Source organism: Bidens hawaiensis, unplaced genomic scaffold (genome assembly GCF_021521415.1).
Source record: "Bidens hawaiensis isolate Kalapana, Puna unplaced genomic scaffold, B.hawaiensis_p1.1 tig00006607_1, whole genome shotgun sequence".
In the NCBI taxonomy this organism is placed as follows: Eukaryota; Viridiplantae; Streptophyta; class Magnoliopsida; order Asterales; family Asteraceae; genus Bidens; species Bidens hawaiensis.
The window spans coordinates 812,699-825,481 of NW_027491446.1; the positions used below are offsets into that span (position 1 = coordinate 812,699).

Sequence of the window (12,783 nt, forward strand, 5' to 3'; positions counted from 1 at the left end):
AAATAGATGAAGAAATAAAACAATAAAAAAAATTGAATAAGGTATACATGCTACCCCCAAATATAAAAGATGGAAAAAGGGGTATGTAAACTCACTTTAGTAATTGAGAAATAACTTGGAATAATAATCAAAGATGCGTTTAAAGGAACCGAAGCGGTCGAACCTCACAAACTATATATAAAAGAAAGAAAGTACAAATGTAAATGCTAACTAGCGGGATTATAGAAATAAATTGATTTAGTTTTATGTTAGAGATTATGAATTATTTTAATATATTCTAGGATATTTTAGTATTTAACTTTAACGAAAATTCCATGGTTTATTATTACATATTATTTTAATTACGCGATTAATACTAAGTTTGAATATTATAACGTTTACGGAATTTCGGTGTTAACGGTATATTTTATTTTTGGAAGAAACAACTATGGTAACGAATTATAAAGTTTACGACGAGAAAATATATTTAATTTACGGGTTTTAACGAGCGTTGTCGGGTTTTGGAAGATAGGTTTTTGAATGAAAAGGCTAAAAATAATTTATAACAATTTTTATTTGTCTTAAAAGTATTTTACTTGATTTATAATTATTTATACGAATATATATATATATATATATATAGTTTATTATAATATTAAAATGGTTTAAAAAAAACTAAGAAAGACATGCAGTGACCCGGGTTCGAACCTGGGTCTCCTTGACCACAACAAACAGCCTTAGCCACTGGACCAATTCATTTGTTTGTTAAAGTATTAGAAAAAGATATATATATATATATATATATATATATATATATATATATATATATATATATGTATATATTATCATATTCATCTTCTTTCCAAAACCCTAGATTTTTAATTTGATTAATCTGTTCCATGTTTGATCAAAATAGTTTAGGGGTTTTGATTTGCGGCTTAACACGATTCAAATGCATATAAAGTTTACCTGGAATGGTTACGGATTGATGGTTAACGACGGTGAGGCCGGAGACTAACTTGGATTATCGAATATGAGATTTTAGAGAGTGCTAGAGAAAAGATTGAAGGTTGGTGCAAGTTTAGCAGTCGATTAGGATCCTATTTATAATAGTAATTGGAGCGTATTGGTGTTAAATCATGTTAAATGAGATTGGAGCAAAATCCGGCTAGTTACCTGGATTATAATCCGTAATTAAAGTGATTGTTATGTGTTAATTATGTTGATTATCGACCTATGTTAGCAAGAAATGTGTTATACAAACTAATTGGGTCAAAGAGCGGGTTTTACGAGAGTTAAGCAAGTCACCGGACTTGTTTTTGGTCGCCGACGGCGACACCTACCGGTAAAACGGGATTACAGGAATGGGGTTGGGGTTTATATTATAATAATATATTTTAAATCAAGTTTACACTACCAGCCCCTGGACTTTCAATATCTTTAAAAATATTAATTAAACTATAATTACAACTTGAAACTTGAACTTTTAAATGTTATAAAAACAACGTGAAAGTTTATAAACTTAGATATTTTTCGTATTATGCGCGGACAATTCGGGTCTCGTTTAAGTACAACATTAATTTCCAGGATTTTATTATTTAAACGAAATGAATAGAAAACGATTAATTTATAACTTGACGAAACTTGAAATATATATATATATATATAAACCAAAAATTTAAAACGGGTTGGGTTTTCGGGTTTGAAAAGTAACGAATGTTACAACAATTATTTATTTTTATTTGAATAGGTATATATATATATATATAGTTAGGTTCAAAAGGGAACTCTAAAACAGTGATGAACTGGGGAATGGGGAACACTCTTCCCAACCCTTGATAAATTCCCCCACACTAATTAATTCATTCATTTTACACATATTCCATACACCACCTAAAACACACACTTAAGCTCTCTCTCTAATTTCTCTCTTTTCTCTAGCCGAACCAATAAGGAAAACCGATCCCGATCCAAGGTAATGATAGTATGAAATTGTATGAACTCAAATCCGTTAGATTTAGTCACGAAACGACAAGCCGACACCTTTAAACCGTTAAAGTCGCGAGATCCGGGTGGAATCGGGTATGAACCGAGCATAAGATGAGCCTAGGGGTCACCCTAGCTCAGATCTGGATCGAACGGGACGAAAAACTATGAAAACGGGTCAGATCTTGTTTTTCCGGTGAAATCGCGGTTTTCCGGCGACGACGGCGCCGGAAAGCGGCGTACGAGGATGTCAGAGAATGTTATGACATTCTGACCTAACCCTAATTCGTTAACGGAGAGTTAACGAACTAGAGGTAATTCGTCAAGGTGATTCATTAACGGAAGCATAACGAACTAGCCTTAGTTCGTATCCAAATTCGTTAAGGAAAAGATAACGAATTAACCCCAATTCGTTATGACCATTCGCTAGAAGGAGATAATGAACTAAAAGGTTCAATTCGTTATAGAGGGGTCATTCGCTATGAAGTTCAACTCGTCAAAGGACTAGTTCGTTATTATAGTCAATTCGTTATAAAGTAACGAATGGGTCATTCGTTATGAACCCAATTCGCTAAGAACCAAGTAACAAACTAGAAGTTTTGACAAATGACAGAGCAGTCCCTGGACTTAGAAAAAGAATGATTTAATTATAAAATAGCCCTTAAACTTTATTAATATATAGAAGATACCTTAAAGGATTGAGAGGTTAACAATAAAACATCATCATGGATTGAGAGTTTATTAATATATAGAAGATACGAGCCAGGGGCTCTGCCCCTTGGACCCCGCTAGGGGCTGCCGCCCCAAGAACCCCGCTGCCAGGGGCGCTGCCCCCGGACCCCCGTTCGTTGAGGGTAATAACTAAACTAGAAATACAATATGGATAGGAGATATATTGATACGAATAATTAATGTACAGTTAGCCAAGCTCAGTTAAGGAAAGGAATAACAATAAACGAAGAACAAAACAGGATTCAGGTGAGTTTCTAGCCCCACTTCCTTGTTTTGTTTTCGGGGTTGTGTGCATACTCGATGTGATAGTTAATACACTTACCTTTAAGTGGTAAGTGTATGCCTTGTATGATTCATGTATGGTGATTGCTTGACGGTGCGTGAACAATCTTCGGATATTGCATGTACCGCCAGGTGGTAGTTAAAGATATGATTGATATATATATATATATATATATATATATATATATATAATGATATGTGTATGTTATGTTGATAGTACGTGAACGATCTTCGGATATTGCACGTATTGTCAAGGAAAGTATGTAAAAACAGGTATGGTACAGTTGCACGAAATAAAGAGACCAGGCCCTAAATTTGTGAGGATAGGGACCAGACCCTAATAATATCTGTGAGGATAGGGACCAGACCCTTATAATATCTATGAGGATAGGGACCAGACCCTAATAATATCTGTAATGTTGGGGACCAGACCCTTATAATATCTGTGAGGTTATAGGGCTGAAGGCTCTTTGATTAGTATGAATATTTATGTATGTAAAGTAAAGTATGAATGATGTACACACCTTTGGGCGGGTGTGTAAGTATGTGAACTGATTGTATGTTGTATGATTAACTAGAACTTACTCAACGCAACTGACTTTTAGTATGCACACAAGTGAGTAGAATGAGGCAGCTCGCTTGAGGGGAAACACATGGCACGGAATTGAAGATACTGGCCTCTTAAGGAAATGTTATGTTATTTAAAAGACAATGTTTTATGTTTAAATGATTTGAATGCTTGTTGAGACAAGAATTGATGGTTATGTAATATCTTGGTTAAAGTTTTTATATTCCGCATAAAGTTTCAATTAACTCTGATATTTAGAACTGTGTTTATGAGTAAATTCAACGTCAAATGTAGGGCACCGGTAACAGGGCCTTACATTTATAGTGCACCATCAATCACCTACATTACATTATTTTTGTAAGAGAAACAAAAATCCCCTAAAAAAGTCAAAAAAATAATTAAAAAATTTTAGAACCAAAAAAATGAAATAATAAAAAAAGTAAAAAAAAAAACAAAATGTTTGTCTAACATCCCCGGTCCAAAAAAAACACTTCAAAAAATCAAAAAATTAATTTAAAAAATATAAAAACGAAAAAATAAAAAAAGTGAAAAAACCAAATCAAAAAAATATCTAGCATCCCTCTTTCCAAAAAAGTTCTCGGTTTAGCCTTCTGGTTTAGTTTAACATTAAGGGATATGCTTTTAGGGGGTTTAGGTTTTCTGGGTTGAGGGTAGGTTTTATTTTATTTATTTATTTATTTATTTTGTAGATGAGGGGGCTTTTCTTGTACACGTGAAGATGGAAAGATAGCAGGAAAAGAAAAATGCATAAATATATTATAACCGTCACATTGAAACTCGCATTATCTTATACATGCGTAAAAACATAACTTGGAAATGTTCATGAATACTACATTTCGTGTGATAACCGTAGGTTGGTTTTATATATATATATATATATATATATATATATATATATATATATATATATATATAAATTGTTGAATATACATTAAAATTATAACGAAACGTGTTGTTTTACATGTAAAATATTTAACTGTTATTTTACATGTAAAAGTTTAATGAGATTTGTTGTTTTACGTGTATAATGTTAATGAAAAATGTTACTTTACATTAAATATTAAAATTTACATGTAAAATCTTAAAGAACTGTTGTTTTACTTGTAAAATGTTAATAAGATTTGTTGTTTTACGTGTAAAATGTTAATGAAAAGTGTTATTATTTATGTAAGTTATATTTTAATTTTTACATGTCAAATCTTAAAGAACTGTTATTTTACATGTGAAATGTTAATAAGATTTGTTGTTTTACGTGTAAAATGTTATTGAAAAGTGTTATTTTACATAAAAAAATATTAATTTTTACATGTAAAATCTTAAAGAACTGTTGTTTTACATGTAAAACATTATTGAGATTTGTTGTTTTACGTGTAAAATGTGAATTAAAGGTATTATTTTACATGTAAAATCTTAATGAACTGTTGTTTTACATGTAAAATGTTAATGAGATTTGTTGTATACGTGTAAAATGATAATAAAAAGTAATTACCCCCCCCACCCCAGCTAAAAAAACATAAACCCACTAAACGCAAAACTAAACCCAAAGACTAAAATAAGTTGAATTTTTTTAGAACGGGGATGCTAGATAAACATTTTAGTTTTTTTAATTTTTTATATTTTTTTAATTAATTTTTCGATCTTTTTTGAAGGTTTTTTTTTACCAAGGATGGTAGATAAACATTTTGGTTTTTTTACTTTTTAAATTTTTTGTTATTTTTATATTATTTTTTTAATTTTTAAGGGGTTTATTTCTCTTACAAATATGATGTGATGTAGGTGATTAGGTACACCATAAAGATACGGGGAATTGATCAATAGTTGGGAATGGTGTTTCCAGTTCCCCTACTTTTTTGGAGCTCCCCAATGAACTCACCCCCACATATATACATATGTCACACCCCGACTTAGCGCCTAGGTGTAACACCCGTTAGTTGGTATCTGTTTTTTAAATATATCAGAGTTGCGGGTTTATTTTAAGGGAAGTCTTTAAAATAAAATATTCATTTATAAAATGTCGGGTTAAAATACACGTTTAATGTTTATAAAGCTTATTTGGGAAAATATATTCTTTTTAGCGGAAGTCTTGAATAAAATATTATTATATTGAAAACTTGGGATTAAATACCCGTTTGATAATTAAAATACATGTCTTTAGAAAACATAAATCTTTATAATATATTTGAATTGAAATATCTTAGCCATCAGATAGCACTTACGCCATGTTCTTGAGTTTTTTTAAATGAGGGAAAAGAAAGGAAAACTAAGGATATTTAAAAAAATGGGTGTTCATGAGTTTTTTTTTAGGATGGAACGGAAATGAGTAGGAGGAGTTAGGAGGCATTAAATTGATGTTTTTTCCCAATAAATTATCCTCTAAAAATGGGCTGATTATTAAGGATAAAAAACCAAATTACAATATTACCCACTAATCTTTTCATCTTCTTCATTAGGTCAAGAACACCCAAATTGTAAAAGTGTTATTTTCCTTTTCTTTCCATCCAACTTAAGAACATAGTTTTAATGACTATATCTCCAACCTTCTATTCTGTTTTGCTTGTCTGTTCTAATCTTTTTGAATTCCTGTAAAATATAGGGAAAAATACGTCAGCACACAACTGGTGAATGAAGCTGACTCTGTTGTAAAACCTTTTCAATACTTTTGTGAAATCAACAATAATACCTTTGTGACTACTCATTAGGCACCCAACTCAATTGGGATAAAATTACCCTAAGTACATGTACAATTAAAACATATACATAATATCATTTCTCTGATCAGTCCCGTAGACTTCCAGGGGCATGTTGATGATATGCATGGCCTCGGGGAATGTAACAACTCGAACTTTTTCATATTAACAATTTATATAAATACCCGACCCGTTTGGATGCCCTGGTTATTTTATTTATCGGGAAGATCTATTAATATTATTATTGTTTATATTTTATATAAAATATGTTATAACTTTCCTACTTTGGCAAAACTCACCCGAACCTAAACTTTTAACCTTACATGCTTCCTTCTCCAAACTCCAAGGTCTAAAGTGAAACATTCATATCTTAACCATCAAAATTTGGTAACCCATATCCACCCCATGCCCATGACCATTTTAAGCAAACCCGTATACCCAATCCTCTAACTTGGACCATAATTCTCGTAACTAATATAGAAATCGAATCAAAATCCTTGTTAATCCTTCCTTATTTAGCCTAACCGACGATTTAATTGTGTTAACTCGATCTTTGTGATTCGATTTCTTAATTTGTACAGCTGACATCGAATGTATATATCATTATATATGTATACGACGGTTATAATCCAATGAAATCAGTGCGCAACATCCTTATACCATCGTCAACTGAACACTCATCTTTAATTGCGTTATCATCGTTGTTTAGCCGTGTTCTTGATCCTTGTTCTTGTCGGCTGGGCTTAAGGGTTCTAACCATTGTTTAACCACGGTTACAGGTAATTGATTATATGCTCGAACTCTTCATAATCTGCTGATCATAACCCCCATGGTTAATTGAATTTAAACACACGAATTTGAGCGATTTGATTGCTCGTATGTTGTTTCTGCTTCTATATGTCATAATATATATTCTTTTGTTTCTAATCTAAGTTAGCCACCAGCATGGTGGCTGGAGCACGATGGGTTAAGACTTGGGGCTGGAGGGCGCGGGTTTGAACCCCTCTAGACCTGTTTTGGTTCTATATTTTTGAAAGGATTTATATTTATAACATATCATTTGGTTTATTTATCAAACAATACTATATATATATTATAAATTCAATAATAATCAGTTTTTTTTTATGAACCGACCTATTAACGAATCACTTTTCCAAGCATTGGAGAAAAACCATATATATGTATGTATTAGTCATTAAAAATGGATAAAGGTTTTGATTTAAAAAGGGTGTTGTTTATTTAAAATACATAACGAAATACATAATATACCCTCTTATTTTACATAATTATTTGGCCAAGTACGTTATAAGTCAAATGTATTTTTTATATATAAATATTTATATGTACCATTTATTACAACTTTAACTAAAAACACGACTTAGATTATTATTTACAATTTTAAATGATAATCATTATTCATACACTTTAAATAAATCATATAACTTTAATATTTTTAAATTAAAGAATATATTTTTACTTAAAAAAAATATCTTTTAGAAAAAAAGTTTAAATAAATTATTTTGAACTCAATACCCGTTCATACCTTGAGTATCTATTAGTTTATCTATTAATTCGTTGTATCCTCCGATTATTATTGCCATTTAGGAATCTTTTTGTTGATACATCTCGACAAGCATGATTCATAATATTCGTCTCTTTATCATATTCCGAGCTTTGCTTTTACTAAGGTGAGTAATCACTCTCCTATTTTATTTGTTTTCAAATGTTTTGGGGACACTTGCGTACCATTTATCATATTATTTATCTTATTATTTCTCAAACGCAAGCTGTGATCTTTGTGCTGTGTATCAATTGAATGATTGCATGTACTTGCTATTTGCTTACTTGCTTACTTGAATCGTATTCGGAGAGGTCCAACATAATCCCATTATAGTATGGTCATACGACCGTCGTAGTGGCCGGAGCCCGATCGCATTGGCAATGGTTTCACTGACGCCTCATTTTTTGTAACCAATGCCCATTCGCATGGCAACGCTTTAGCCCTTTCTTTATGGTTGATTGTTTATGTATGTGCTATGGTTTAATTGCTTATACTCACAGATAACAGTTTTGCCTATTTTTATTCACTTATATCATTATATATTATTACCATTTTTGTTTGTGTCAAAACTGGTGATCTACTCACTCAACATGTACTGTTGACAAAATATATTTTATACGCATTTGCAGGTTATCAGCTTTGTTGTTTAGCAAGATGAAGATCACGTAGAGATGCTTTTAGGATACAAACTTAATTAATCATTGTTGTAAATTCGTTATACTTAATGTACTTAACTGTAATTGTTTTATTTGAAATTATTAAATAGATATTGAAACTTATAACGTTGCAAGATAGTAACCTTGTGAGATGTGACAATCAGTTCACGCCCCGGCATTTCCGCCATAGGTTGGGGCGTGACAGGGAAATCCGAGTCACCATGTATGAACAGATCCAGACACATGTATACTTTTAATCAGAGTGTCAATTTCTTATTATTGTAACAAAAAGTTTTAAGGATTCGTAGATTCTATGCAAACATTCTGACTCTTAAAGAGTTTGTAAAGGTTTAGGGCGTATTCACCTTTTATGTTTATGATCAGTTTTTGATACTGAGTTCTGTTGTCTGATTTATGCTTCTTGATTTGTAACCTCGGACCTATAGTACGAGAATAACCTTTGTATAAATAACTAGATTAATGATCTAGCTTCTGACCTTTAATCTGTTCTGTATATCTTAAGCTTTGATAAAATCATTTGTTTATATAAAACATTTGGACATTTAGTCCTTTTGTTTATTTACCAATTATATGCTACGTTTCTTCTTCATGAAGAAACATCTATACTGAGTTTCTTCTTCAAAAAGAAACATTCATTCAACTATAACATGTGTACATAAAATATTATATTTATTAATCACCAAGAAATATTATTTTGACTTTACCCATTGTATGTACATGATTACGTTCCTTAGTCAAGAAGAAACATATTTTAAATATAACATTTGCTTATGAAAAGTTATATTACGCTTAATTGTAATCAAGGTTTGGGCTATACCCCCGACTATAGTCTAAGCCATTTATAATAATAAAATAATAACTTAGATAGAACCCCCACCTTACACGGATATTCGTAGTTAGATATTTAAAACTTATCGAGCAGCACTTCTACTCTATATCACGTATCGGGGTTTAAACCGTCAGAACTTCAGAGCTTGACACACACTACGAGACTATGCACGCAAAACGAGCTTAACTACGCGAAAATAAGGTGTTTTAGTGTGTGAAGTGAACATTATGTCGTAGGCTGCCCTATTTATAGCAACGTTTTGTAGTAGTCCGCGTCGTGCGAAGGAACATGCATCAAGCCCTTCGCGTCGCATGAACCAACATAATATCGATGAGTCATCACAGGGTGCCACGTGTTGTCATGTGTCCACACGTGTCATCCATGCCGAATGGGCACTTCGCGTAGCGCGAAGCAACCTGGGCTAGTTCTTCGCGTAGCCCGAAGGGCAAAGTGTGCCATCAAAGCTCCATATTGCGCCCGAGCCCGTGTGCGTGTGCGTCGGGTGATTCGCACCCTCCGCTAAGACCACTGGGTGCATGCTAGGCATAGAAGAATATTACTATGGAAACAAATCTTCTTATAAAAAGCATCTAATTTTTTCTCAATTTTCATGTAGGAGGAAATTTTCTTTCATATATATACTCATGTGGGATGCTTCTACTTTCCTCATTGTTTTCATGTGGAATGAGCTTCTTTATTTTCTTAATATGGAATGGTTCTATTTCTTTATCTTATTTTCTTATTATTTATTTTGAAAATATTTTTGGTCTTTTATCTTTATTAAATAGTTAAATTTGAATCGAAATTTTGGGATGTTACAACATACACACATACATGCCACTAAATATTATCATAGGGTATGGTCGACCGTCGTACCATACGAGTAGGTGCGCCCCTGGTTAAAATTAGTTTTTATTTGAGGTTGTTTTTAATCTGTCTAATTTGACAACATATTTATCCCGTGGCTTAAACGTTGATCATCCAAGCAATTTGATGTATTCCTTCACACTTGCTTCTATGTAGGACGAATTTATTTATAATTACCATTATGTTTGCTTTTAAGTTTGACGACCATTATAAGTCGACATGATGCATTAAGTGTGTAAAGACATGTGTGTTATACATAATAATCTTTAATAAACAAGTAACATAATCTTCATTGGTTTCAAAACAATGGATAACATATAGTTTAAGCATGGTTATACCAACACCATCGACAACGTTGTTTGCTTTAAAGAACCTGTGTCTTCTACATATCTTTGTGCTTGGTTTTGGATGATGGATGTGAGACCTTTGGGAAGCATAGGCAAGGAAGGCGTTAAGTAAGACGCCATTGGTATCTTTAAAGGAAGTATAGGCACTGAATTTTCAAAGTTTAATACTTGAATCACTTGTCTCATTGATGGACGAAGTTTTGGGTCAGGATGCACACACCATATCCCGATTGTCATCAAACACTTGATTTCTTCTTCATTGAAGTTTAGCTCTAGACGTGGGTCTGCTGCATCTAAAAGGGTCATAGTCCCGTAAAGCTCCCAAACCCACTTTAGTAACCGTATTTTATTTTCTTCTTCCTTGAACTCCATACACTTTCGCCCACAAGCTATTTCCAATGCAACAACTCCAAAACTATACACATCAGATTCTTTGCTTGCCTTTCCGGTCACTACACATTCAGGAGCCATGCAACCCATGGTTCCGGCTAACACCGTAGTTTGTGAGCCTTTCTCGTGGTCAACCAACTTAGCTAATCCAAAATCACTAAGCTTTGCGTTAAAATTTGAATCCAACATCGCATTACTAGATTTAATATCTCTATGCAAAACACATTGCTCCCATTCTTCGTGTAGATACAACAAAGCATAAGCCAAACCTTGGGATATTTTATACCTTGTACCCCATGTCAATAAGCTCTTTGCGTTGAAAAGATGTGAATCTAAGCTTCCATTTTCCATATACTCATAAACAAGTAGTAGTTCTCGTTTCTCGTGGCACCAACCAGTGAGTTGCACCAAGTTTTTGTGTCTCAATCGGCTAATGATCTTGACTTCTGATGCATATTCCTTAATCCCTTGTTTTGAACTCTTTGATACCCTTTTGACCGCAACATATGTGCTTGAATCTTTTAAAAAGCCTTTGTAAACATCACCAAATCCTCCCTTTCCAAGCTTCTCTTTTTCTGCGAAGTTACCAGTCGAATGAGCTAATTCGTGGTAAGAGAACTTTTAGGTCCGGTGCCCATTTCGAATTCATAGTTCATCTCTTCCTCAAATGCAAGATCTTCTGGTCTGTCTTCTCTGCTCTTCTTCTTCCTCCACCACCAAACAAATGCGAGCACAACCGACATGGTAATCGGAATCGATAATTCAATAATTAATCCCACCTTACTCTTTTTACCATTCACTGGATCATCAACCTGTAAATCTGAACTATTGAAAGTCCAAGATCTCACATTGTTTTTCTCGAAGTCAAATCCAGTGGCTGCAGAAAACCCGAATACAACCCATTCAGGCAACTCGTTCCTGAGATCAACCATGTAAACAAGTCCATCTTGACGCACCACCATATTATTTTGATAACTGGTGAAGGAAAGACTAAGATTTTGTGACACCGAGTCATATATGATCCAAACTTGACACACGCCCCCACCGACTACATTGGTAAACCATTTCCGATATCTAACAGAAACGAGAGAATTAATATCAATACCGACATGATCACCCAATTTAACATTTCGAGTGGCAAGTGCATCAATACCGTTCCAATAAGTGTCAAACTCAACCGCGACAAATGGAGCCATCGGCTGATTGGTCATGTAGTTGACTGGTAGTCCCATGGCTCTACCGCCAGTGATGACAGAATTATTCTGATCCAAAAAGAATGTGAGGCCATCGGCATACGTTCTATTTCCGTTTGAATCAATCACAAATGTGAAATTCGTACTGTAGCTGGCTAATTCACCAGATTTGCTGTCCCATAGATGGAATGGTCTGGTGAATGTTGCCCTTCCGGCTTTCCCATTCCGAACCGAACCAATCCCATCTGGGGTAACCTGGATTCCACTGTCGGAGATGTAAGCTCCGTCACCTTCGGTTACTATCTCCCGATTCTGATTTTGTGGGCCGATGTTTGTCAAGTTGAAAGAGAATGAAGCTGCAAAAGGGATAATAACAACAAGGAAATAAGTGATGATATGGGTCCTCAACGACGCCATTGTTATTGTTGTAAACTGCTAGAAAATGAAGTTTAGATGAATCATTTGGATGAGTGTGAAAAGGGAATAAAATAAGACATCTATGAAGAAGGTTCCAATAAGTAACCCCAAGGCCAATGTAACCATATTTTTATATAGGGGAAATATCTAATTAGGATTTTAATATCGAGGAAATATGTAATTAAGAGCTTTAAATAGGGGATATATGTAAAAATTCCATATTTTTATACCTTTATCATTGTCATTT

General features: G+C 33.4%; 1 pseudogene; it reads right to left on the reverse strand.

Annotated features, from left to right (window-relative positions):
- Positions 1 to 10,471: 10,471 nt before the first annotated feature.
- Positions 10,472 to 12,536, reverse strand: LOC143633058 (L-type lectin-domain containing receptor kinase IX.1 pseudogene; annotated as a pseudogene).
- Positions 12,537 to 12,783: the final 247 nt, after the last annotated feature.